Source organism: Gallus gallus, chromosome Z (assembly GCF_016699485.2).
Source record: "Gallus gallus isolate bGalGal1 chromosome Z, bGalGal1.mat.broiler.GRCg7b, whole genome shotgun sequence".
Taxonomy (NCBI): Eukaryota; Metazoa; Chordata; class Aves; order Galliformes; family Phasianidae; genus Gallus; species Gallus gallus.
The window spans coordinates 50,444,649-50,470,152 of NC_052572.1; the positions used below are offsets into that span (position 1 = coordinate 50,444,649).

The 25,504-nt window shown below is 36.6% G+C and overlaps 1 long non-coding RNA gene across 1 annotated transcript; it reads right to left on the bottom strand.

Moving 5' to 3' along the window:
- Positions 1–9,233: 9,233 nt before the first annotated feature.
- On the bottom strand, positions 9,234–23,869 carry LOC112530650. The gene is made up of 3 exons (XR_003072434.2): positions 23,051–23,869; positions 22,742–22,879; positions 9,234–19,507 (listed from the first exon to the last, which is right to left on the bottom strand). It is a non-coding gene; the product is annotated as an uncharacterized LOC112530650 (long non-coding RNA).
- Between the last annotated feature and the right edge of the window lie 1,635 nt (positions 23,870–25,504).

Genomic DNA, 25,504 nt, shown 5'->3' on the forward strand with positions numbered 1-25,504 from the left:
CCTCTGGTCTTTAACTCTCCAGAAGGCTCAGCCATAGTAATGCCTTCTAACACACTGGCAGAAATACAGCAATCACTTGTGGTCATCTTATCTGGTAGACAAGACAATAAACTCACCTTCCTCAGCTAAATGTGCTGCTTCCCATATTCTGGCAGCACAATAGAAAAGGACAGAAGAAAATCCAAACATTAATTCAGTTCTCTAAGATTAGTCTAAGTGAAAGAAAAGTGAGAAAAATTAATACAATATGTAATAAAGAATAACAATTACACAGAAAAGTAGGTAAGTATGTCAGGAAAAAAAAGAAATAAAATGAAATGCAAGAATACTAACTGGTGTCATTTAATCAGCAGGAGGCAAAGTAATAGAGAGGTGAGAGATTGAGAGCTTGCACACAAAGTAATGTATCTGTCCATTTGCTGTGTATAGGAAATAGAAGACAAAGTTCGGTTTGTAGAATGGAAGAGAAGGACATGGATTAAGTCTTTGAGAAAGTATAAACATTAATAATAAAACTGCACTGACCTTCACTCCAGGTATATAAGGTAAGTAGTTCTACATAGAGCAGTCATGTATCACTAACTTTAGAAAACTAGGGGAGAGTGGATAAGTAGATAATAATGCCACCCATCTCCATCCAGAGGTAGGTTCATTGGATGGTCAGTAGCTTTCCCCCTTTTTTTCTGGTAGAAAACAGTATCTTCATATTGAATGTGACCATGGGTTATATAGTTAAATATGACTACTGATCTACTACTGATTCCTTGGTTAACCAAGGAAGATATAGATAAAATATTGTAGATAGTTTATATCTACATATAAGTAGATGTAATAAGATAAAATATAGAGATAAGATATATTTATGAATATTTTACTTTTTTAGAATTTACCTATCTATGCTTATGGTATGTTTACAAGGATATCTGATTAACCTAACTATGATAAAGGACTTGAAAGGTTCCACAGATTCAGCATATGATTAATTTGTGGAACTCAGTGTCATTAGGCATTACTGATAAACATCAGTAAAAAGATTTGACATATATGGATAAAAATAGCATCTGTAGTCACTCTGAGCTAACTAGAGTAAAAATAATACAGTAATCAATCCATGTGCTAAAATGGATAAAGTAATCATTGGTTGTTGTCAGGAAGAAACTCATCTACCTACTTAGAAGCAATAAACAGGAAATGTAATAGATACATTTCCTTTTTCAAAAGAATGTTCAATCAGTCTCTGATAGAAATAAGACACTCAGCTAAGAAAGCTGTTACTTATTTTCCATATAGCAAAACTTAAGATCCACAACAAATAGCCAAAATGGGATTACCCCCACACAAATAGCCAAATCTCATTTCCTTGAGCCCTGAATCTCAAAAATTCAAGTCTGTTAATTCTACAAAATCATATGCTTTTAGTAAGCTATACAAAAATATGTTGCTTCAGGCATCAATTTTTACCTCTTTTATTTTTTATACATTTTAAATAAATCTGGTAGCAGACTAATGGTATATATTATTCTATTATTCTATAAAAAGGGGAGATTTAGATCAGATATTAGGAAGAAAATTGTCACTATGTGGCTGATGAGGCACTGGGACAAGTTGCCCGGAGAAGCTGTGTGTTCCCCATCACTGGAGTTGTTCAGGATCAGGTTGGGTGGGGCCCTGAGCAGTCTCATCTGGTGAGTGGCAGCCCTGACTGTGGCAGACGGTTTGAAACTGGATGATCTTTAAGGTCACTTCCAACTCATACCATTCAGTGATTCTATGACTATATTCTTTAAGATAAAACACAGAGGCAATTTTTTTATCAGAATTCAGCTCAAAGAAATAAGAACTAAAGCTTTACCAGTATTGGACAGATAGCAGGCTGCTCATCTGTATGGTACACTGCAGAAGTAAAGTACACAGCATGGTCATTGCTCTTGGAAGTATTCAATTCCTCATCAACAAACACACATGTTTAGTTATTTTTCATCTGAGATCTCTTCATCTCTCATGGCAACTTCAGTCTACCAATGAATATAGATACAGGTATACAAGCACACAAGGGAGAAAGGAATAGAAAGAACAGATCTCAAGTGGAGATTCAAAATGCAGGTTATCTGCTAGAAACAATAGATAAATGACATAGCAATTTTCACAACTTCTTAATGAGATCCCAAGGCAGTTTTCTTAAGCTCAAAACTGAAAATGTAAAATAAATGAATTTAAACTCACATCACTTGCAAAGAGCTTTCTATGTTTTTGGTTTTGTTGTCTTTTGTTTTGAAGAAAATGTAAACAGAATACATGGCAGTACCACAGCAATGCTGAATACCCAGAGAAACTTGATGATTTTGATAGAATTCAGCTTTGATTTATGAAATAGCAATAAATATCAAATAAACATGTAGCAATTCAGCTCTTACTAAGAAATGTATCTGTTTCAGAATATTTTGGAGTGCTCAACAGGCTTTTTTCTTTAACTATTGGATATCAATTAATAACAGAGAGTCTTGATCCCGCAAGCATTTCTGACTGTAATCTTTCTGACTGTAATAAAAAAAATATTTGGTGTCTATAAAAGTGAACCGAGAGAGAAAATTTTTTCCCACAAATCTCATAGCAATCACACTTTTCATTTACAACTGACTGCATTTCTACAGTTCCAGTTCAGCCAGGTCAAAGCCTGGCCTATGCTACAGTCTCTTCTTGTATTTCCACTGTCTGCGAAGGATCAACAAAATGGAATGGAAGGAAAGAAAGGCAGCGTGTTTTCCTCTTTCTCTGTCATTTGCCACATAAGGCCCCAATATTAGACATGCTGTCTTACTGAAATATCATTTTAATAGAAGCTGGTACTGCAAACCCCTGAATTGTTTTTGTTTCAAAAGTAAGGCAGAGCAAAACTCCTAATCTCTGGGCCCTGGGGAAATAAATATATATATGCATGTTTATATATATATATATGTATGTATTTTTAGATTCCCAAAGTGAAAGTCTGGAATATCAATTGATGTCCTAACTTCTACTCTGTGAAGAAGGAATAGAAGCACTTGTGTACATCTCTGCATGCTATGATTCACAATGGTCCTCAGCTACAGGAGAATTCTGAAAGTCACAGTCATCAGCAGAACAGTTTTAAATTTTTGACAAGGTGCTTTGATACATATTGCTTTTGGTTAATGATGACCTGAATTAAATGTAGTTTTGAGATTCCTCTATGGTCTGGTTTGTTAAGCTTTCAACATCCTTGTTTGTTTCCCACATATTCTGTTTGACTTTGCAGCTGTTTGATCTGCTTTTTGTCTCTGTTTCGGTTTCCCCTGTGATTCCTTCATGCTCTTGTTAGATTTGTACTTCTGAATGCCTTCCCGCCACCCTCGTATTCAGTAAATTTTCAGTATATTTCAAGGAAGGATGATTTCAAATGCACAGTGTTCTACTTTAAGCACACCAAGAGGTAAATTTTCAGTACAATGCACAGAGTTTTAGATGCACAACACTTATTAACATTAATGGGCATCATGCAGCTAAATTCCTTCACATCATGCTGAAAATATAACCAGAGTTCTTTCTTTCAATGAAAATTTCATACGGATGTTTAGTCCTAGAACTCAGTGGCCGCACATAATTACTAACAAAGCAACAGTACACAAGTCCTGTAATCTCTGACTACATAACACAAATAAATCCACAGTACCCTAAATGTTCTTGTCTGCCAAGTTTAAGAAAAATAATATAATATTTTATCGAGACATTTGAAAGCAGTACATGATTTCATACATACCCAAATCCTAAGAAAAAAACACAGTGACAGAAAATCTTGTATTAACTTGTATGATCTCTTGTATAATCTTGTATAAGATCATTTTTCCTAATCTAGATCTACTAAAGTAATCTACTAGACCAAAAAATATCAAGGCAATGACTATGCTGTTTATAAATTACTTATGCTATAAGTGACATTAGTACGAATGCACAGATCAGAATCTGTTTTGCTTTTACTTAACCATATTGTTGTGAAATCCATTGGTGCCTAAGATTTAAACTTCGAGGGCTGGAAGAAAAGTGCCTTCCCCACACAGCTATGTTCTGGCTGTTAGGTACCAGTTAAGTGCAAGTAACACAACATTATGCAGAACTTTTAAACTTAATCACAGTTTATTTACAAATGGAATAGAATTTCTTGGAAAAAGATCATCTATGCCAATCCCTTTGCAGGGACATATTTCATTTTGCCAAATCATGACTCAAAGGCAACCTGACATTTAACACTTCCAATTGTGGGGTATTCACAGCTTCTCTGGGCAACCTGTTCCAGTATCAAGCCACACTCATAATGAAAAATATCTTCCTTATAACCAATCTAAATCTATTCTCCTTCAGTTTGAAGTCATTGCCTATTATTCTGTCAAAACACATCTTTATCCATCTTATAACCCCCATTTATATACTGCAAAACGTCTCCCAGGAGTCTTCTTCAGGTTAATAACCCCGGCTCCCTCAGTCTGTCTTCATAAGAGAAGTGCTCCAGTCCTGTGATCTTTTTTGTGGTCCTGCTCTGAGCCTGTTCTAAACTGTTCATTTCTTTTTTTGTTTTGTTTTGTTTTGTTTGTTTGTTTGTACTGGGGACCTCATAATTGGATGCAGTACTCCAGGTTGAGTCTCATGAGAGCAGAACAGAGGTGGAGAATCACTTTCCTCAACCTTCTGGTCATATTTATCATTTATTTTTATGTACCCTGCGATACAAATGGCTTTCTGAGCTGCAAGTGAGTGTTTTACATCCACTTGTATTCCCAAACCCTTCTCTGCACGGTGGGTCTTGAGGTTTTCATCTTTGTATTGATACTGGAGAATACCCTTATCCCAGTACAGAACTTTGCACTTGGCCTTTTTGTTCTTCTTGAAATACTCCTGGCCCCCCTGTAAAGCCCCAATAAAAAGTCTAGGTCCTCCTTGCTGACATCCCGTGTTTCTAAAGTGTCAGCTTTGAGTGGTAACATTCGCAGACTTGCTGAAGGTGCACTGAATCACGCTATGTATGTAAACAGTAATGGTCTGAATGTGGACCATTAGGGGTTACTTACATAGAATTCAATCATTTTTCACAAGGATTTTAAAGTTCATTTGATATACTCTTCTTGCATTATGCATGCCTCTTCTCTAGGTAAAAATGCATTTAAATGGATTCACCTGGTGATGGCATTGCTTTAATTTTTTTTTTTTTTTTTTTGGGGGGGGGGGGGGGGTAGGGGGCAGGAGGGGAGGGATAAAATAAGCTGTAATAGCAAACATTTCCCAATTGCTCTTACCTATATATATTACCAAGCAAGAGATTCAGCTCCCCAGAATTCCAATATCCTCTTAAGTCAATCGAGAAAACTATGCTGCAGACCCATATGGTGCTTCCTTCATGGCTGTAAGGTTCTTGCAGAATGCGACATTTTGCACAGTGGAAAGAGTTGAAGGGTCTATTAAAAAATGTTTTATGCGGTAGCAGGATTAATTGTGACAGATTTTTTTTCAGCACCCTCACTCTTCTGTTTCTGAACTTTACTGCCCACAAAGGCTGGGAAGTGTGGGTAGAAAGAAAACCCTTGTCCTAGAAGAAGCTCAGAATATGAGTAAAATGAGGCACTCAAGCCCTTCAGCAATCACTGTTGCAAGGAGGAAATAAAGTACCAATAAAAGAGTAGAACATCCCCAGCAGTGTTTACAAGAACCGTGGTGCCAACAATGCAGATATGGACCACCAAGTTGCAGAAGGAGGGCAAATGCAAATTGTACAGTTTTGGGGATGCTATTTCAGAACTTCTCATTTATCATTCATCAGCCCAAAAGATGAGGCTTACTGTTTACTGAGACAAAGAAAATAAGTTTTATTGGTAAGGACCAGTACAGAGAGAGGAGGGGGTGTTTTTAACTTGCCAGTTATGTGCTACTCTTTTTTCTAGTTTTCCAAGAGGTCTGATTAGACAGGTCCGACTCACCTATAGTTGTTATAATTACAAATTGCATGTTCTGTTGCTACATGTTTTCTGCTTCAGATCAAATGGACCCCGTAATTCTTACTACTGAGTATTTAGATCACTACGCTCAATGTATACGAATGGCACTTCAGCAGTGAAACCCTAGGTAAGTTATTTTCCATGTGTTAAAGGCTCAGAATTGTACACAATACACAAACAGTTGATACTTAGCTGCTGTCCACTACTAAATTAACACAGTTTATTAGAAGACAAGCATTGATTTTTTGGGGGTGGAGATTAGAAGTGGCTTTACATCAGCTCCAAGTCTATATCTCATGAGCAAGCACACACATTTAAGCTTCTGATTCATTATTTACTCTTTACTTTTTCATTACTTTTAATTCTTCATCACAGAAAAAGACTGCTGTGTGATTTTGGTCCACCCTGTAGAAAGAATTAAAGTTTGAGGGATCAGAATGTAGAGATCCTGGATCTTAGGCTTGATATCTCAGAGCAGCAATAAAAAGCACTGTGAGAAAAGGAAGGTTGGATGTACAGAATTAAAACCAAGACTGCAATAAGTCTGGGCATAGAAAATGATTACTGTGCCTGCAAGTATCAGGAAGACGTGATATAAATAATGGCCATAGGGAATATACATAATTTAAATAAAAGGATAAAGAACAGTTCAAAATTGCTTGACAGGGAAGACAACACTTAATTCCAATTTCTACTGAAGTACATCAGAGCAGTGTTTCACTTGCATCACACAACTTAGCCAGCCAAGGCAACTGGGACTGTACTAGAGGGTGCAATCCTGGACTGGCAAAAGGTAAATTGAGAGGACTACATACGTTTTTTTCCATCCACATTTTTCTGTGAGTCTAGAGTACACGAAGTTAGGCATTGAGATAGCCAAGTAAAACGAGCCTTAATTAAGGCTAAATTGCCTTTCATCCTGGGTTTCAAAAACCCACAAATGAAAGATGTCTGCCAAAATGATGTCATATACAAACTGTGCTCTGTTTAACTTGGCTACTTAGATTGATCTTTGATGTTAAACAGTTCTTTACTGCTCATTATTATTATTTTATGAGGCTTTCATATTAATTGGTGTTGGTGTATTTGCAGAATCTTTGACAAATAAGACTTTTTTTTTTTTTTTTTTAAGGAAACTACAGATTTTACCTATAGGGAAGGAGTTTGAATCCAGGACAGGTGAGATTTAAAATTTCCAGGTCTGACGCAGTTTTTATTGCACCTTAGCAAAAGACAACCATTCACAAAAGTAAAACTAGACACTTAAAATAACATTTCCTTTTGTCCTCTGAAGGATAAACAGGATTGCCTATGCAGACTTCTAGAGAGCAGACCTCCTGAGTCTCATTTTCACACTAATGTGTTATCAAATCCACTCAATATATAACAAAGAAGAAAGAATAACAATTAAGCCATGCATTTAACAATACTCTTAGATACCTGCCAACAATTAAATGCTTTAATTAAAAATCACGGGAGAATGTACAAAAGCATAAACTTTTCCATAATCACAGCATAGCTGAGAGAGAAAATTTTCTCATTATGTTCATGTACATCAGTTCTTAACAGTTAAGTACACGTGACTAAACTGGAAAATAAAACTCTATGTGAGTTCCATCGCTTATACTGTTTAAGAAAAAAGTCAATTTATTGTATTATTATTAATTATAAGTAATCTAAAATGAGCAAAGAATGTTTCGGACAAAAAAAAAATGCACCCTATGACATTAAAAAAGTGATATTAATTACAACATACTGAAGACATTTAACAGTAAAGAGGATGGACTAGGAGGTCAGCTATCCTTTTGGCTTTATGTCTAGAGAAGTGCTTAAATGGTGATGAAAAGTATTGTGTAGATTAGACAATGTATTGAATGAGACAAGGCTCAAGCTGAGGGAACTGCGTTGAACAATGAAAGAAGAAAGGAAGGGAAGAATGAAGATGAATGTAAGCATAATGAATGGAAAGGGCAATGCATTTGCAAAATTAAATGAAACTAGCCATGGAGACAGTTTCTTGAAAGTAAAGAAACCCTTCTATATAAAGGCTATAAATGAAGCAAGGGTTTGAGTCCAGACAGACAGGATGAAAAGAACTGAGGTAATCAAAACTCTGTTCTTCTCAACAGAACAAGAGAAGACACATCTATGTGTCTCTGGGAAAGTCTGCCATTGGAAGTGTATGAAGCCCTGGACCTCTGCTTAGCTGCCTGCTGAGTTAGCAGCTGTCTGAATAGTCTTTTGAAGTAAAAGGGATTCTTAATAGATCATCGAGTTAGTAATTTCTACTGCTAGAGGAAGTTGAGCTTGGAAGTCTAGCTTATTGCTTGGGTAAGCAACTTAGACCCAGGGAGATAATCCAATGAAGCAAAGGCTGTGAAAAGAGTAGTGGAAGCTATTGATGAGCAGTATGCTACTTATGTTCTTCACTTTGCACTACCTTTTCAGTATGACTAAATGAGGTCTTTCACATACGTACATAGCAGGATGTGAAGATTTTCTCAGCATGCCTAAATATGTATCTTGGGCCACTGAGAAAAAAAAATCCACAACATTACTGTGTGTGATATTCTATGTGAGAAAGACTGACGTTTTGTAATCTGCTTTGCGGATTAATTTTACCAGTTCGTATTTCTCTTTCCAAATTTTCTGGTTTTCCAATTATTTTATGAGTCAAGTAAAAAAATGAAACAGCGATTTGGGGACCTTCTTAAGAGTTAAAAGTATTGTCTCAGTTGAAAGACATTCATTTTATGTATAGATTGAAATTATATCTATTTCCTCAAGTTACGCAGAAGTGGAAAAACGTTAAAATTTCCAAAGTTTTGAAAAAGATGAATCATACTTGTCTAAAATACTGTGGGAGAAAGGGGGAAGGGAAGAAATCACCTATTTAGTCTTGTTTGTTTTTCTTTTAATTTCCTATTAAAAAAAAAAATGCACAATACTGGAATAATCTCAGATTTTCTTAGAAAAGTTAATTTCTTGGCAACTTGCATAATTCAAAAGAGAGGATTACTGATTTATTGTATGTTTATGTGATAGCCAGGAACCTCCAGAAGAGTAATGTAAAGGAGTTTATTAATCTGGTATATCCTGATAAAAGGAAAAATAAAAATAAAGATAGAAGAGATAAAAAGAAAGACAGAGGAGATGGGTAGGAGGGTGGGTGGAAAGAAGGAAGGGAGGGAGAGAGGGGGGAAGGAAGGAAAGAAGGAAGAACAGAGGGAGGGAAGGAAGAGAAAAAAAGAGAAAGAAAAGTAGAGAGAGAAAGGGAGAGAAAAAGAGAGAAAGGGGGAGAGAGAGAACAGAAAGAAAAATGCCTAAAGTTTAGTATTTGCCTCGGATCAACAAATTGAGCCTGATAATACAACATCATCAGTAAAGACACTGTTTCTTCTCAGTCAAAGAATATATAAAGCTGAAGTCAGAGGTCTAGGCACTCTTCTGAAAGAGACAGTCATGAAATCTGTCATATGACAATATATTTTCAGAAAACAATCATTATTATAACCTGTGAGTATTTTAAAAATGTGAAAGCCTTTTTCCCTAGTATTCAAATTGGAAATATTTATATTCAGGTTTTTCCAACTACTAATCTGAAGAATACTTGAATTTACCAAGAAAAAAAAAGCACCAATTAATTCCATTCATTTAAACAGAACAGAAAAACTTCCAGTTCTTTGCAATTCTTTATTTCCAAACATAGACAAAAATCCAAGGGGAAAAATATTATTTATCAGTACTTTGGAAAGTGTCCTGTTTCTTCTTCTTCTTCTTTTTTTTTTTTTTCCAATTTAAAAATAAATAAATAAAAAATCTGCTTTGAAATTTCTTTCAGAGCTTTCTTTTCAATAAAAATTCATTTTCACCAGAAAATTGCCATTTAGAACCTCTGGTGTTTGTGGAATGTTCATGCTTACTTTTAGTGAGAACGGGCCTACACCACAGAACCATTGGTTTGCCAAACTCTTTTCCCCAGCAGTCAACAACACCAACTGAACTGAACACTGCAAAACTGTACAGTAGGTTTTATGTTCACACACTGCTGCTTCATTTTAACTATGGCTCACTGAAAGCTCTGGATTCATATCCAAATAGTTTTAAACAGAAAACCTCATGTAGCATAACAATAAGTATGTTTTTTGTAGGTATCTAGGGATGACTAACTACCGCTGAAATAGGGCAATTAAAGCAGTCTCTTTATATTGTCTGTATGAGCAGAAATAGTCCTTACATTCTGTACCACTGCAAAAGTAGTTGAAATATCCGGACATATTTCACACTTGTTAATAGGATAGGATCAGTCTCCTTATAAAGTTTAATAGGTTTTAGCCATCTGTGACACAGTGTTCTTGAGCAAAAGGAAATGCAGAGAATGGTACCACTGAAACTGAGTTACTACTGCATGCATTAAGCAGAAGTGATCAATACATACACTAATATACAATAATTACTTCAGAAACTGATCATCATCCTTTATTACTTAGGTCATATATGGGCAACATAAGGAAGTAGAATATAGCGTGTTATGAAATTACTAGAAATGAGTAATTGCATAAGTAAAGAGTTCACTTTCACACCTCAGTTACACTGCTAGGGTAATACACTGTGAGACTTTTAAACTGACGTGGGGATGCACATCAGAAATATCAGTATGGAGACACACTGTTGGTCCTTTTAATTCTTCTGTTACCCCATTTTCTCTTGAAGTCTTCAAATACTATCTTGTATCCAAGGACTCCAGCTCCTCATCAGTGTGCATGTGCAACACATCTAAATGAAATGATACACTGATTTAATTCTGTTTTTCTATAAGTTAAATTTCAACTGGCTACTAACTTTTATGCAGTTTTACACACATAGGTTATTTTTAGTGAATATAAAATAACACATCCAAATACATTTAGATTGTGGCCTTCAGGAAGATAACCTGGCTCATGTTTCTCTACAAGTTTTTCATCCATTCATTGATATCTTTCATGAAAAGCACTGCAGGTAACAGATTTCAGTTGTAAGATCTAAGTCTTTCAAATTCTTATAAATCTCTCGAACCACTTCTACAGATTCTCACAGCTACTTCTCTAAAGTCAGATGTAATGAAAGCTGGGCACTGTGATATCCACATATGATTGGTATCAGGATACAGTGTATATTAGTTTGCCTTGAACTGAGTACAAGCATACCAGAATGATGTAACTAACAATAGTAGATAAGTATTTCATAACACTATAATGGCATATCCAGATACAATTTTACACAAGAACGTGAACAATATGATCATCAAAGAGGCAAAAATATGGGTGAAGTCTCACAAAAGAGGAAAAACTGCCAAAAACTGTGCACAAGAGGAAGCACAGTGAACTGCCAATAGACAGGGCACTCTCCCAAACACATCAGATAACGACTGGCCAACAAAAAACAAAGTACACAGCAGCAGAAGCAGAGAATTACCTCCTTTTTGGTAGCAGGGTAGTAGCATAAATACTTCAGGCACAAGAAAGGAACGAGAAAGGAGAAAGAGCCAGTCCCACTTCTCTTAAAGAAAAAATTGCCAAGCTTGATTAACTTGACATTTGCAACTCAGAGCCACTATGGACTGAAGCCATCAGTGCTAACTATATCACAACAGCTCTGCAGTAGTTTGTACTCATAGCTATTTTAGAATATGCTTTTATATATGTGGTGATAGCGTATTTGTGTAAGAATTGTACAGTAGCACAAAGTACATTCTTAATGAATTTATCTAGTAAAATTTAGTTTTAAAGTGTAACAATGTCCTGATTTGTCTGTCTTCTAAACTACCATGAAAGTGATATATGCAGACATTATTCATTTGCAGCACAGTAGGACTATTTTACTGTTAGTAAAAACAGTAAAATATAAACACTTAGTATAAACACATCCACATGTAAACGATTATACTAAAGTGATTAACCATGCAAGAAATTTAGCTCCTTCTTTGTTCAGTCACTCTGCCTCTTAACATTAACCATCACAACTCAATGTGCTGATACACGCAGGACTTCTAATGTAGTTGTACACTTTTGGCCCTTGCATCTTTCTTTCTCTTCTCATTATCTACAGACTGTATAAAAAATATAAGCTGCATTTCACTTCACCTTTACTGAATTTTATTGAGCTTCCTGTTCACTTTCCTTCTTCACTGTTGAGCTCTTATTCCATTTCTTTTATCCTGCTAAACTTTAATTCCCTCATCTCACTGAAAACAAATGTCAAAAAAATAAATGCAAGTAACATGAGCAAATTATTTGATTTTTCTTTTAGTCAGGCTACACTTGACTGTTTCATTTTCACTTGATAAGGAAAGTATTTACTACTAAGAGGAAAACAAGAACAGCACTATATTATTATTCAGAGTTTATGCTAACAACATGGACTTTTTAGAACGTTACCCAGCTGACCAGCAGCAGTGACCAAAAATAAGGCACTTCTGTGGAGATCTAGTAGCAACCATGATTATACGCTCAGAAGAGGACAAGACTCAGCAGGTTAGTAATAGGCCAAAATGCCCACCTTTTTACCTTGTCATCCCATTTTTCCATTTAAAGCTTACTCTGAATTAATGTAGTAGAGAGCAACAGTAGTGGAGAGACAAAGACAAAAAAAAACCAAACCCTGGAAGAGAAAAATTCTTCTTCATGTTGATATCTTCAAAGCTTTATGAATTACTGTGCCATATATTTCTGCACATGCATTTGTTTATCAGCCTTCAAGTCCATTATTTTTAAATTAAGACTGTATTTTAAGCAATTGTTCAAATAACCCCAAAGGACATTTAGAAATACAATTGCGACACCAACCTTCAGAAAACTAAATGGTCTTTGAACAAGACCATTAATAAAGATACTCAAACAGCTACTAACAAATTTTCTTATACCATTTCCAAGTGAAATAACCTCTGTAGACAGACTGTCCTTGTTAGAATAAAGACAACAAAAAATAAATACTTTAATGCCATTTCTTTGCCTTCCAGAGATGTTAGTGATGCTTCAGTGCCCAGCATTACTGGCTGCTGGACAATGGCTATATGTACCTTTTTCTTGAGAACTCTGAAGGACTTAGCCAAATTGCCTCAAACGCATTTAGCAATTACTGACACTTATTAAGTTTAACTGGAATAGCCACTGCATTGTTTTAACTCTTAATTTCCTTTCTGCATTTGTCTCAGAACTGTCTAAGCATAAGTCTCTGAATGAATACTCTGGAGAGTTCTTGATCTCCTATTATTCATATGAGGTCTCACTGAATTACTTTATTCTCACCTTCACAGATTTCTATACTGGTCTGCAAACACTTATAATTAATTGCTCCTTTGTTTCAGTTATAGTTCCCAAGTGTGTAATAAGAATCTCACAGTGCAAGGAAGAAAATATGGTCTCTGTCTAGTGTCAAAAACAAGGCAAGGAGAGTAGGAAGGTATAAATGGAAGACTGCTGAAAAGTCTGAGCAATGAGATTGTATTGGTTCAACCTATGCATAGAGTGAGAAAAACTTTACTTTCTTGCCTTACATAAGGTCTCACACACATAGTTGTAATTTGGAAAATAGAGTATGAAAAAGAATAATTCTGTTCCTTTACTCCTCTTTCAGAATAAGTACTGAAGAAATACTTCACCAGACAGAGTCTTTGGCATTTCCAGTCTTTGATGATTGCAAAGCAGTAGTTAGAAGTATCAGTTTTTCTGCTTTAGACAAGAGTCAGAAATCTTACAGACAGTTGTAATATGTAGATATGACAAATCTGGATTAGGGAAGCAAAAAGAGAGTGGCTATTTTTTCTCCCCTAGGTTTTTGTAATATTTAGATATTTTAGTTTTGTGGAATAATGAAATAGGAAGCTTCCAGAAAAGTTCTTCTGCTATTTAAATGCTGAAAAAATGTAAGGCATCATTCTGCTACACAAACTAAAAAAAATAAAAAAAAAATGTGCAGTTGTATTTCTCTGGTTCTGAATATTACTACTGTGTCATAAGTCTTTGCAGGCTGGCTGGTGAGTTATCAAAGTTTGGAGCAAATATAAATGATGCTGCATAAATCTTCTTTTCTGTTCAGTGGGCAGTTCTGTTGAGTACCCAAAGCTCTGCAGTTCCGGATACAAACTGGCAGCAACCACATCCATAATTCACAATTTCTTTTTTCTTAATATGAAATGTATTTTAATATATTTACTAAAAGGCTTGTCTCAAATAAAGACCTTGGATACAGTTAAAAACTAATCTTAAAAGATTTTTAAAAGGGTACTGATAGCTTCTTTTCTTTCTCAAGATTTATATGACAATACCAGAAATTTAGTCCAATGTTTGTGTATATTTCTTGTGGATGCATAAGCTATAAAACTATCATGTGTGCAAATGACATAAAACAATATGTTTATACAACTCTTATGCTTTAACCATTCCCTCTCTCTCACCTTATGCAGTTAAGGCTAAGACAATAAGCTGGAAACCAAAAGTTCAAACATGCTATTCCCCTTATCACTTTATATCTTCAGCGTCTTTTTGTTTCGAGTGCACCATTTTAACGCTTAGTGAATGTTCTTCTCTGTATATTTGCACAATAAATGGTGCAGCCAACACTATGTCAATAAAATAACACAGTAAACTAGCTTTGTGTTGTTACAAAATTCACTGGCTTATAAAGGGTTAATCTTTTCTACTGCCTCTGTATCAAGTGTTTTTCCATTTAGCATTTACTGATATGCAATGCAGTGACAATTCAAAGGGGTGGAAAATCAGGGTTCTTTCTGCAGACAACGTGCTTTAGTCCATTCATAGCTGGTACTCCATCTGTTGTTATAGAAACCAGTTTCATTATTATGACTTCCTGGCTCTCTCTATCTCTCTCATCGAGCTAGCTATTTTAACTACAATCACTACCATGATGTCAAAAGGCTTAACAGTGAAAAGAAAGAAAAGAAAAAGAAAAAAAAAAAAACCCTGATCAATCAAATCAGCATTAGTCTGAATACATTCATGTTTTGTCTCTTTCAGAGCATCCTTTCCTTTGCAAGTAGATTTCTTCCTCATTGTGCCCGTTACCTATTGATTTCAATGCTTTTTTTTTTTTTTTCCTTTTTCTTTTTTTTTTTTTTTTATTGCAGGAAAGCTACAGTGGACAGATGGGGCTGACATTTTGTCTAGAAGGTGGTAAGAACTGTGGTCATTTTAATCTGCTGTGGACAGATCTCGCTCTTGCTGATGGTGAAATCTATTAAACTGGGGAAATGTCTCCTAGGCAAAGTGGTAGAATTGCCTAGGACTTGTGAAAGTAAGTTGAACAAAACAGAAGAAAATGTGCCATAAGGAGAATGCTACACTGAAAGAATGATAGACTAGATTGGGTGACTTGTTAGCTATCTTTAACTTTCATGGGTGTCATAAACAACAGAAAATTTCCCATATAAACAAGAAGTTGAAGTTTACTGTGAGGACAGAGGGAAGAAGGAAAAGAGTTAGGGTTAGGATCTCTAAAAAACGAATCAAGTACACTTAGTGAGCTGTGCAATACTGAAAATAGAAAGAACATATCTCCCTAATTTCCTTATGTGATTGCCTTACGTAATCTCACTAGAAATTTTACACACTTTTAATAGCGCTCCTAAAATCAGTTAGAGAAAACAGGCCCATATTGTTAGGCATTAACCTAGACAAGTACAGTAGAATCCTGCCAATTATTTATCAGTCTGCATCTTGTCAAAAATAGATGGCTAAATGACAGGGAGACTGGCACACTCAACACTTCAGAAGGAAGTAGCCTTGGTACTTCATCTTGGCTACTTCTGTGCAGCATAATTAATCACTTTACAGTTCCTCAAAAATGCAGCCTAATACCACAGGTGATTTCTGTTTAAATGGCAAAAATATGCCAAGTTTATTCACACAGCAAGCATTAATTCTCATTCCAGGCATGGAATATGTAAAGTAATAGTAACCAAAATGAGCAAATTTTGTACAAAATTGCTTTGAACAAAGTTTTTTTTTTTTTTTTTTTCACTCTCTTTTTTTCATTGTACTTGTTCTAAGAATAACGCTCTGTAGTTTCACTGGATTTCTTAAAGAACACTGAATGGATCTCTACAAAAAATTAAGCACAGTGCAGTCTAAAATCATCATACAATTCCTTAACTCAATTTATTTCACAAAACAGAAGAATTTAAGCAGATGTGTGGAGAATTTCAGTCACAAATATTAAATGTGGCACTTCTCACAATATGCCATGACTTACACTTAAAAAGCAGTTCTGCATTACCAAATAAACACTGAGTTGCTATCCACCTCTATAAATCACACACAAATAACTAACCTAAGTAAGTAACAACCAGCAAGGAATTCTGCTGCTTTTACTTTATATAGTAGCCCATTCTTTTTCTTTTCTCCTGCATTTCTAAGTCAGGTTTCAGGGCCTTGTTCTTTAACACTTCATCTTTATAGTTCAGAGAAAAGACATTGAAATCAGCTAAATCACTGATGTTGCATCACTTTTATTTATCAACTTTTTCAAAGAGCAGCAAAAGAGACGGGGATAATTTTCTTTGTTCTAGTTTTATGTACTGTGGACATGTAATTTTAATGGTTCTCACCTTTACGTAGTACTTAATTGTTAACATTCACCATTTTGACAAACTAATTTGTATTAAAAAATTTATTTGCCAGGGTTGCCCTCTTAACTTCTAGAATTTTTTTTTTGTCATGTCTTGATGATATCATTTCAGTTTTATTCTATTTTTTTACATTTTGGAAACAATGGAAGTTTTTCAGTGTGATTTGTCATGAAATACTATCTTACTGATGAAAGTGTTGTTCAAGTTTTGAATATGGTTTTATAGAACTTATCAATCTCTAGTAGGTATTCAATATTCAAAGCCTGGATTTTGCTAGTTAATTGTGATACATGATTATATTTTTTCCCTGAAAGATCATACTTCACCACACTGTCAGGCATCTCAGATGCTGGTCAGCTACAGAAATTACCATCAGTGGCCCAAACTTGTCAGAAGCTTATGAGTGAAGTCAGGTTATTCCCTAATGAGCTTACTCTAAACATCTGCCTGCTCTCACCCAGAAATATCTATGTAGCAGAAAAGAAAGAAATTTGACATTTCTCTAGGTTTTCAGTAGCCAAGGTGCAACAGTACTAGTAGCTATGGTCAGGCTGTTTAACATTTGAAATTATGCCCTTCTTCCACAGATGGTAAAAGCAGCCTGAAGCCAAATCATCTGTTAGCAATTGCTTTGCTTTTCCCAGGGAACAAAACAGCATATTGTAAGATGGCAAGGAGGAAGAATCAGCACAGGGCAGATCAAATCCGTCTGACTGCCGCTGAAGCAAGGCCAATAAAGGACTGCATTCAAATGGACAGACTTTGAAATCCTTAAAATTCCAGGGTTAAGGAAGCTGTGAGATCCAGAGTGTCTGAACAGTTCTCTAGAATTCACCTGTCCCTATTTTAGCAAGCATAACTTGTAAACACAACTCTAAAAACTTTTTTCTATACTGTAAATGCTCTTTCTAAGGCTCTTGATAACTGTTTTATATAATGGATATAAACTGCCCTTACACATGAACAGTAAGAAAGCAGAGGTATGTATTTCCATAGAGGACTGAACTTTGATTTTGGAGAGTTGTTTGGGCAAGTAAAAGGAAATTCATGTTTTTTGGTTTTGTTTGTTTGTTTCTTTTGTTTTGGAAAGGAAATAAAAGGATCATATAAGCACTACCAGAGGACATTCTTGAAAGAAGAGTGAAACTTACATGAAATCCTTTTTTGCATTTGTCTACTTCTGAACACCTACACAATTTCAATCAGCTTCTTTTTTTATCTTTGCTTATATTTTTCTTAAGATGCACAAACCATCTGGACTCCAATGTGATGTTCTGAAATAATCTCTAAGCTGATATTTCATGTTAGTAAGAATCACTAGACGTCTGTTTCCCCACCTGACTTTACTGAGTCATTCTAACTTCTCTTGAATGTGGAAACAGCTGTTGCTTATGACATCAGTAATATTATGATTTCCAAACAGCCTGTCATAAACTGCTTACAAAACCACGAGGCTTTTTTTAAGCATCACTGAAGATTTTATAATGGCAGCAGCCAGTGATGCAACTAGACTATTAGGCAAATTATCATAGTCACTTACTAACATAATAAAGCCTATATTTTGAAATCTCATATGTGCCTCATAAAATATTTTTGTGGACAATGGCTTTAAGATCAGTCAAGTTTAAGCAAAAATGGAAGTGCCAAAGAGTAGAATTTTCAGTAGCTTAATTAACCTTTGTTAGGATATATAGTACAGTAATCCTTTTATCTGCTAAATTTGGTTAGGGTTTTTTTTTTATCAACTGTGGTTTTCCAATATATAGTAATGCTGCTTTCCTAATGTGAGCTTGTACTTCTTTCCAAAGAAAAATCAAAATTGGTTCTGTCTCAGTGATGTGCAACACTCCACCATCTGTTTGGAAAAACAGTTACTTCAACTATTTTCCCATATTCCAACTTACCATTTTAATTTCCACATTACAGCATAGAATCATGGAATGGCTGGGTTGAAAAGGACCTCAAAGGTCATCTAGTTTCAAGCCCCCTGCCACGGGCAGGGTCGCCAACTACTAGATCAGGCTGCCCAGAGCCACATCCAGCATTAACATATCAGCTTTATGTTTTTCTGCTTTCATGTATAGCATGAGGCATGATTCAGATCACATGGAAACTAACTGAAGTAGAATATACATAGGTCACTCAGAAACTAATTCCTCCTATTTATTTCCATGGAAACTATAGCAGATACAGAAAGCACAGTAACACTATTGGATAGAGCAAATTCTCAGCTAAAAAAATCTATTTTTCAACACAGTCACCACCATTAGCTCTGCATTTTCATCAGTGATGAATAAGAACCTGCATGCCACGCTTGTAAAAATATGCACCAATGGAGGTAACCCACTGTTTCACAGATGCTATGACAGCATTGTTGCTAGGAAAATATTTCCCATACAGTCCATTTTCATCAACCTGAACAGATGGAAGTCAGAAGAACTATATGTTGGTTGTGGTAGGACAGTCCAGTCAAGACTGGCAACATGCTCCACAGTTTTCAAATGGGGCCTGGCACTATATTGTTGCAAGAAAAGGTTGTCTTCTTATCTGATCAAACTTTGGAAGTCCAAGTGTTCAACTTAGTCAGTTTCAGGATGTAGAGGTGAGAGTTGATGGTCTGTCCAGGTTCCAGGAAATGCAGAAAGATTACCCCTTCCTATCCCAAAAGACAGCACATATCAGTTTAGCTGCTGAAGTTGCTTCATAAACTTTTTCCTTGATGGGGAAATTCACACGTCATCTCTCCGTGGACTGCTGTTCTGATTCTGGCTCATAGTGGTGACACCACATTGCATCACTAGCATTGCTGTGATCCAGGAAACTGTCATCTTCAGTCTCACATTGCTTCAATAGGTCCTGACAAACTTCCAGAAACCTTCTGTTTCTGTGAAGAGAGAATCATAGAATCACAGAATCTTCAAGGTTGGAAAAGACCTCCAAGATCATCCAGCCCAACCATCTACCTACCACCAATATTTCTCCACTAATCCATGTCCCTTAGTACCACATCTAAACATTTCTTGGACACCTACAGAGACAGTGACCCAGCCACCAACCTGGGCAGCCCACTCCAGCACCAGACCACTTTTTCAGAGAATAAGTTTTTCCTAATATCCAACCTGAATCTCCCCTGGTGCAGCTTAAAGCTATCCCCTCTAGTCCTATCTCCACATAAGAGCAAGGAGAGGCCAACCCCCACCTTGCCCCAACTTTCTTTCGGGCAGTTGTAGAGAGCTATAAGGTCTCCCCCGAGCCTCTTCTCTGGACATTCGGCTGAACATGAGCTGACAGTGTGCCAGGTGGCCAAGAAGGTCAATGCTATCCTGGCCTGCATTAGAAATAGTGTGGCCAGCAGGAGCAAAAAGGTAATCATCTCCCTGTACATTTATTTTTCTTGCAAGGGCTGTTGATGGCATAACTTCTGCCAGTGGCTCACAGAATAAATTGTCTATCTGCCTCTTCACCCTGGTTAGGCAGTCTATAACCTCCACCAGGAGGCCAGTCTTGTTGGCCCTCCCTCTGATCTTCACCCATAGAGGCTCAACCATATAATTCCCAGTCTGGAGTTCAGCAACATCAAAACACACTCTAACACAGAGAGCCAGGCCACTACCCCTCCTTCCTTACCTATCCCTTCTGAAGAGCTTATAACCAACCACTGCAGCACTCCAGCCTAAGAGGGATCTCACTATATTTCAATAATGGCAACTAAGTCATAGTTCACCTGCCACATGGTAACTTCCAGCTCCTCCTGTTTGTTGCCCATGCTGTGCACACTTCAGCTGAGCCATTTGTCTCACTGTCAGTCCCATCCTTGTTCCCTCAGGCTCATCTCTAGCGAGATTTATTTTAACCCCTTCCCCCTTCATACCTAGTTTAAAGCTCTCTCAGCAACCTCTGCTGGCTCATGGGCTAGGATCTATTTCCCCATTTGAGACAGATGAGACCCATCTGAAGCCACTAGGCCAGGGGCTGAGTAAAATGCCCCATGCTTAAAAAAAAAAAAAAAAAAAAAAAAAAAAAGACCTCCATTCCTCTCAGAAGGGAGTTGCCGAGTTGCCTATGACAACCATCCTTCTTTCCTTCTTGGCAGAAGCAGTCTTGAGAACCTAAGTACTGGCATGAAAAGGGAAACAAAATGCACTGTTCTCCTGTTCTGTATTCCTACAAGACCTAGCCTCAACACTGTCTCCTGTTTACCACTGGAATTCTTCCAGTTTATATTCCATCCTATATGTCTTCACTTAAATCATGTAAATTACAAGAATAGATGCTCAGTAGTATTTTATTGTTAAGACATCCCTGCCTAAAATAACCTATAGAGGCCAATAAAATACAACCTTTCCTTGACTGCAAATTTAAAACAGGGTATATTTTGCAGAAAATAAGCTTAGCTACCAACACATTCTGCTATCTCTGCCTTACATACAATTATAGCTTTTCAATTGCTAATCTATTTCCCAAGTTATTTTAAATATGTGCCAAAAACAAAAAGATCCATTAAAAAGGAACCATGCAGGTAGCATCAAGATATTTCAGACTGAGATAGACCCCAGACACTCAAGCCTTCTGTGTTTGAATTTAAAACAACATTATCCAATTTATCATGATCTTGTAATTTATCAAAATCACATGGGAGGTTACACAAAAGGCCATGTAAATATTTATTTGACCTATAAATAATTGTGTCACCCTCACAGAGATGAAACTTTGCATTTCAGAAGGGTGGATCAATATCATAAATACACAATGACAAAAGTAAGAAGCCAGGAGCTGAAACTTCAAGGACTCTGATAGGGCAAAAATTGTTATTTGAACATAGTACTCTACACAAGTTAAGACCAAAACCTAGAAAAATATGGTTTTTTAATTTCTTCCAATCTTCCTTACATCCATCACAAAATAAGTTACTCATAAATTGTATGGTTTCTGTCCTTTCTTCATTAGACATGAAGGACACTCACACTAACCTATCCTGAGCCATAAAACACAAATACTTCTGATCTCCCTTGGCTTCCAATCATATAGAAGACAAATTGAAGATCTCTGTTATTTATCTTAAAAGTTTTGAAACAATAATGTCTTAAATAATTTCTAATTGCTTTCTTTCCTTTGGCATTATGGGAATCTAGTGTTATTTCGGAAAACAAATCATAGAATCATAGAATGATTTGGGTTGGAAGGGACTTTAAGATCATCTTGTTTCATACCCCTTGCTCTGGGCAGACACCTCCCACTAGACTAGACTGTTCCCCATCCTACGTGGCCTTGAACACTTCCAAGGAGGAAGCATTCACAACTTCACAGGGCATCCTGTTACAGTATCTCACCACCCTTACAGTAAAGAATTTCTTAGTATCAAGTCTGAATCTGCCCTCTTCCAGTTTAAAGCCATTAACCTTCATTCTGTTGCTACATGTCCTTGTGAAAAGTCCCTCCCCAGCTTTCACGTAGGCCCCCTTCAGGTACTGGAAGACTGTTATAAGGTCTCCTTAGAGTCTTCTCTTCATGCTGAAAAGCCCCAGGTGTCTCAGCCTGTCCTCGTAGGGGAGGTGCTCCAGTCCTTTGATCATCTTCATGGTCCTCCTCTGCACCTGTTCCAACAGCTCCATGTCCTTCTTGAGCTGGGGGCCCCAGAACTGGATGCAGTACTCCAGGTGGGGTCTCATGAGAGCAGAGTGCAGGGACAGAATCCCTTGACCTGCTGGTCATATTTCTCTTGATGCAACCCAGAACACAGTTGGCCTTTTGGGCTGCAAGCGCACCTTGATGGCTCATGATGACTCTTTCATCAACCAACACTCCCAAATCCTACTCCTCAGGGCTGCTCTCAAGCCATTCTCCACCCAACCTGTATATGTGCTTGGGATTGCCCTGACCCAGGTGCAGGACCTTGCACTTGGCCTTGTTGAACTTCATGAAGTTGGCATGGACCCACATCTCAAGCCTGTCCAGGTTCCTCTAGATAGCATCCTTTCCTTCTAGAGTGCCAACTGCACCACTCACTCAGTTCAGTGCCATCTGCAAACTTGCTGATAGTGGTCTCGATCCCACTGTCTAGGTCTCCTAGAAAGATGTTAACAGCACTGATCCCTGAGGAACACCACTCATCACTGACCTCCACTAGGATATTGAGTCGATGACTGCGACTCTCTGAGTGTGACAATCCAGCCTCTAGACTGAAGTCTATGCGATGCGTTTGAATATCAGTAACAGAGCACTCTCAACAGGAAAACATGAGTTCATGATGTCTCTCCTACAAGTGAGCAGAAGCATACTCATGTAAATAATCAATAGTAAGATCAGGTCCTGGAATCATACCTTGGTATGACTGTTGTATTGTCTTTATGATAGTCTTACATTTGGAATATTGAAACTATTTCACACAAAAAAATACGTAATGTATAGTATATAATGTAATACTTACATGACTTTAAGAGGGGAAGCAGCGTAGAAGGCTTCATCACAGTAAAAGCAATACTATCAAGACCTTAAGTAACTTTAATTTCTATTACTTAAACACTGAAAAATAAGGAAAAAGAAAAAACAGAAGATTTGTACTTTTTTACAAGATAAGTAGCTGTCAGAAGGTATTTTGATCCTTTTCGTTCTTCTCTCTTCTAGATAGATGGCTGCCAAAGCTATAAAAATGCTGTCAGTCTCAGTTTGAAATATAATCTCCTCCTCCTAACTGTAGTTGTTCCTTGGAAAGCATTTCTTTATTAAAACTTTTCCCATCAAAACTCCTTTTCTAGAAGCCAGGGTGCAGCTTGTAAGATATTAGCCTCCATTGTGACTTGTTAGTCACATCATATTTAATCATTCATCCTGGAGTGCTGAGACGCTTATCACTATTGTACAAAACTCCAATTGCAAAATGAGGTCATAAAACTAAGACTGTGACCAACGCCTCACTTTTCTCTTTATTTTTTGCATCTCCATTACAATTTCTGTTCATCTAATCTTAACTGGTATCTCTAGTTGTAAAGGTATTAACAGTTACTGCAGGAAACAGATTATGGCTCTAAAGGTTATTAAAAGTCCTTCTTCTGGGATCCCTACTAGTGGTATTGTCATTTACAGGGAAATGGGTACTAGACTGCAAGTTATTATAAATTGCCAGATAAAATGTTCAGCATGAGATTTTGGGATAGCAAGAGGAACTTTTCTAGAATTAAAAAGCCCCAGACAGCTGCAAGATGTCTGAAAAGCAATGAAACATTCTGAGACGCCTATGGAAATACCAGTTCTCCAAGAACCTGGAAATTATGCATAGCCCCAGAATCAGTTAAGTCTTTAAATTATCATGCTTATAACAGTAAATCATTTTAGATCTCAGCTAGCTGAGTACTCTTGCAGATTAAACCATGAGAGCTAAAACTTGCTGAAGCATTAAAATGACAGAAGTGCCAGACTGCTTAATTCTCCAAATACCTTGTAAAACTTTACTTAGCCTAAGAGGATTCATAATGCAATATGAAACTTTAAGTTTCAGAAAATCTCTTTGACTGCTGATCTGAGGCAGCTATTCCTCAGCTATGTACATGAAAGAATCAGAAAATCATCCTTACAAGATCAGAGAGACAATTCTAGGTCTCAAGAATTTTTCAGCATCAAGAAAACATCAAATGAAAACCACAGGAAAGTATGATAGGCATAGTCTCCTAGCCACAAATTAAAGTATCCAGTAATAATAACAAAAATGCAAACTCACTTACACATTACTTACTCAATTCCTTCATAAAGCCCATGATCTCCAACCCTTGCAATTCTGTGATTTCCATGCAACTACAAAAAAAAAAAAAAAAAAAAAAAAAAAAAAAAAAGGTCCATGAAATTTCAAAAGAAACCTTGCATTTCTTTCTGGACAGTGTATGCAATATGTAATAGAGCAGAATACATTTTATAATGTGTCAAAGTACCATGTGAGGAAAAAGCTGTTTGTCTACATTCTACAATGGATTGCAGTGTTGAAAAGCCCTAAGTTCATAATGACATTTAGCCCCACACATGAGAATAGTATAGAAGTGCTGTACACAAGCTAGAAAGTCTCCAAAAACACTCAGTTTGAGATCTGAAATCATATTCTCCCTGCAGTTATGCTGCACCGTGCACTGATACTCCTTTTGTCAGTGATAGCTTCGATGTTCTCTGCATCACAATGCATTTCCAAATCTGGATTTAACCATCATCTTTGACAGAATCAAACACCAGCATTAACTACTGAATAAACTTATTGACTCAAATAGTTTTTCTGTGCTAGAGTATCACATGGACATGTGATGTGGATGTTTATTTTATCATACCCACAGGCTTGAAAAAAAAAGAAACAGGTAGGAACACTTGGGTATATGCATTCAAGGAACAATCAAGCATCACAGGTAAAATAATTGTATTACTTTAACCCAGCATTGCACTATACTAGATCTGTCAAACAGATGTGCAAATTCCATTTTTTCTTTAAAAAAATAAATAAATGAATGAATTAGGAAAGAACATTTTTATTTCTATGTAGATGAGGGGGAGTGGCCTGCTCTTCAGACACTGTTTCTCCAGATTTGTGAAATGACTGCTCAATCGCAGCTTCTATTCTGCTCTGAAAGAATAGCCTCGGTGCCGGACTCAAGGCCAAAATAAGTATCTCGTTTCTTGGCCACAATTATGCCCACAAAAAACCTTCTGCCATTTGCAGGATGTCAGTCTAAAGAAGTTAGAAAAACATGTACCCTAAATTAATAGGATTTTAAGAGGATAGACTAAATCTCCATATTCGATCTTCTATTTCCTGCAAGTCCTCCAAAGTCTGTGTCTTTAACTTAAGTCCCTGGGAAAAACTATAAATATATGTCAAATCTAGTCAGTAACAGGACTATTTTCTTCG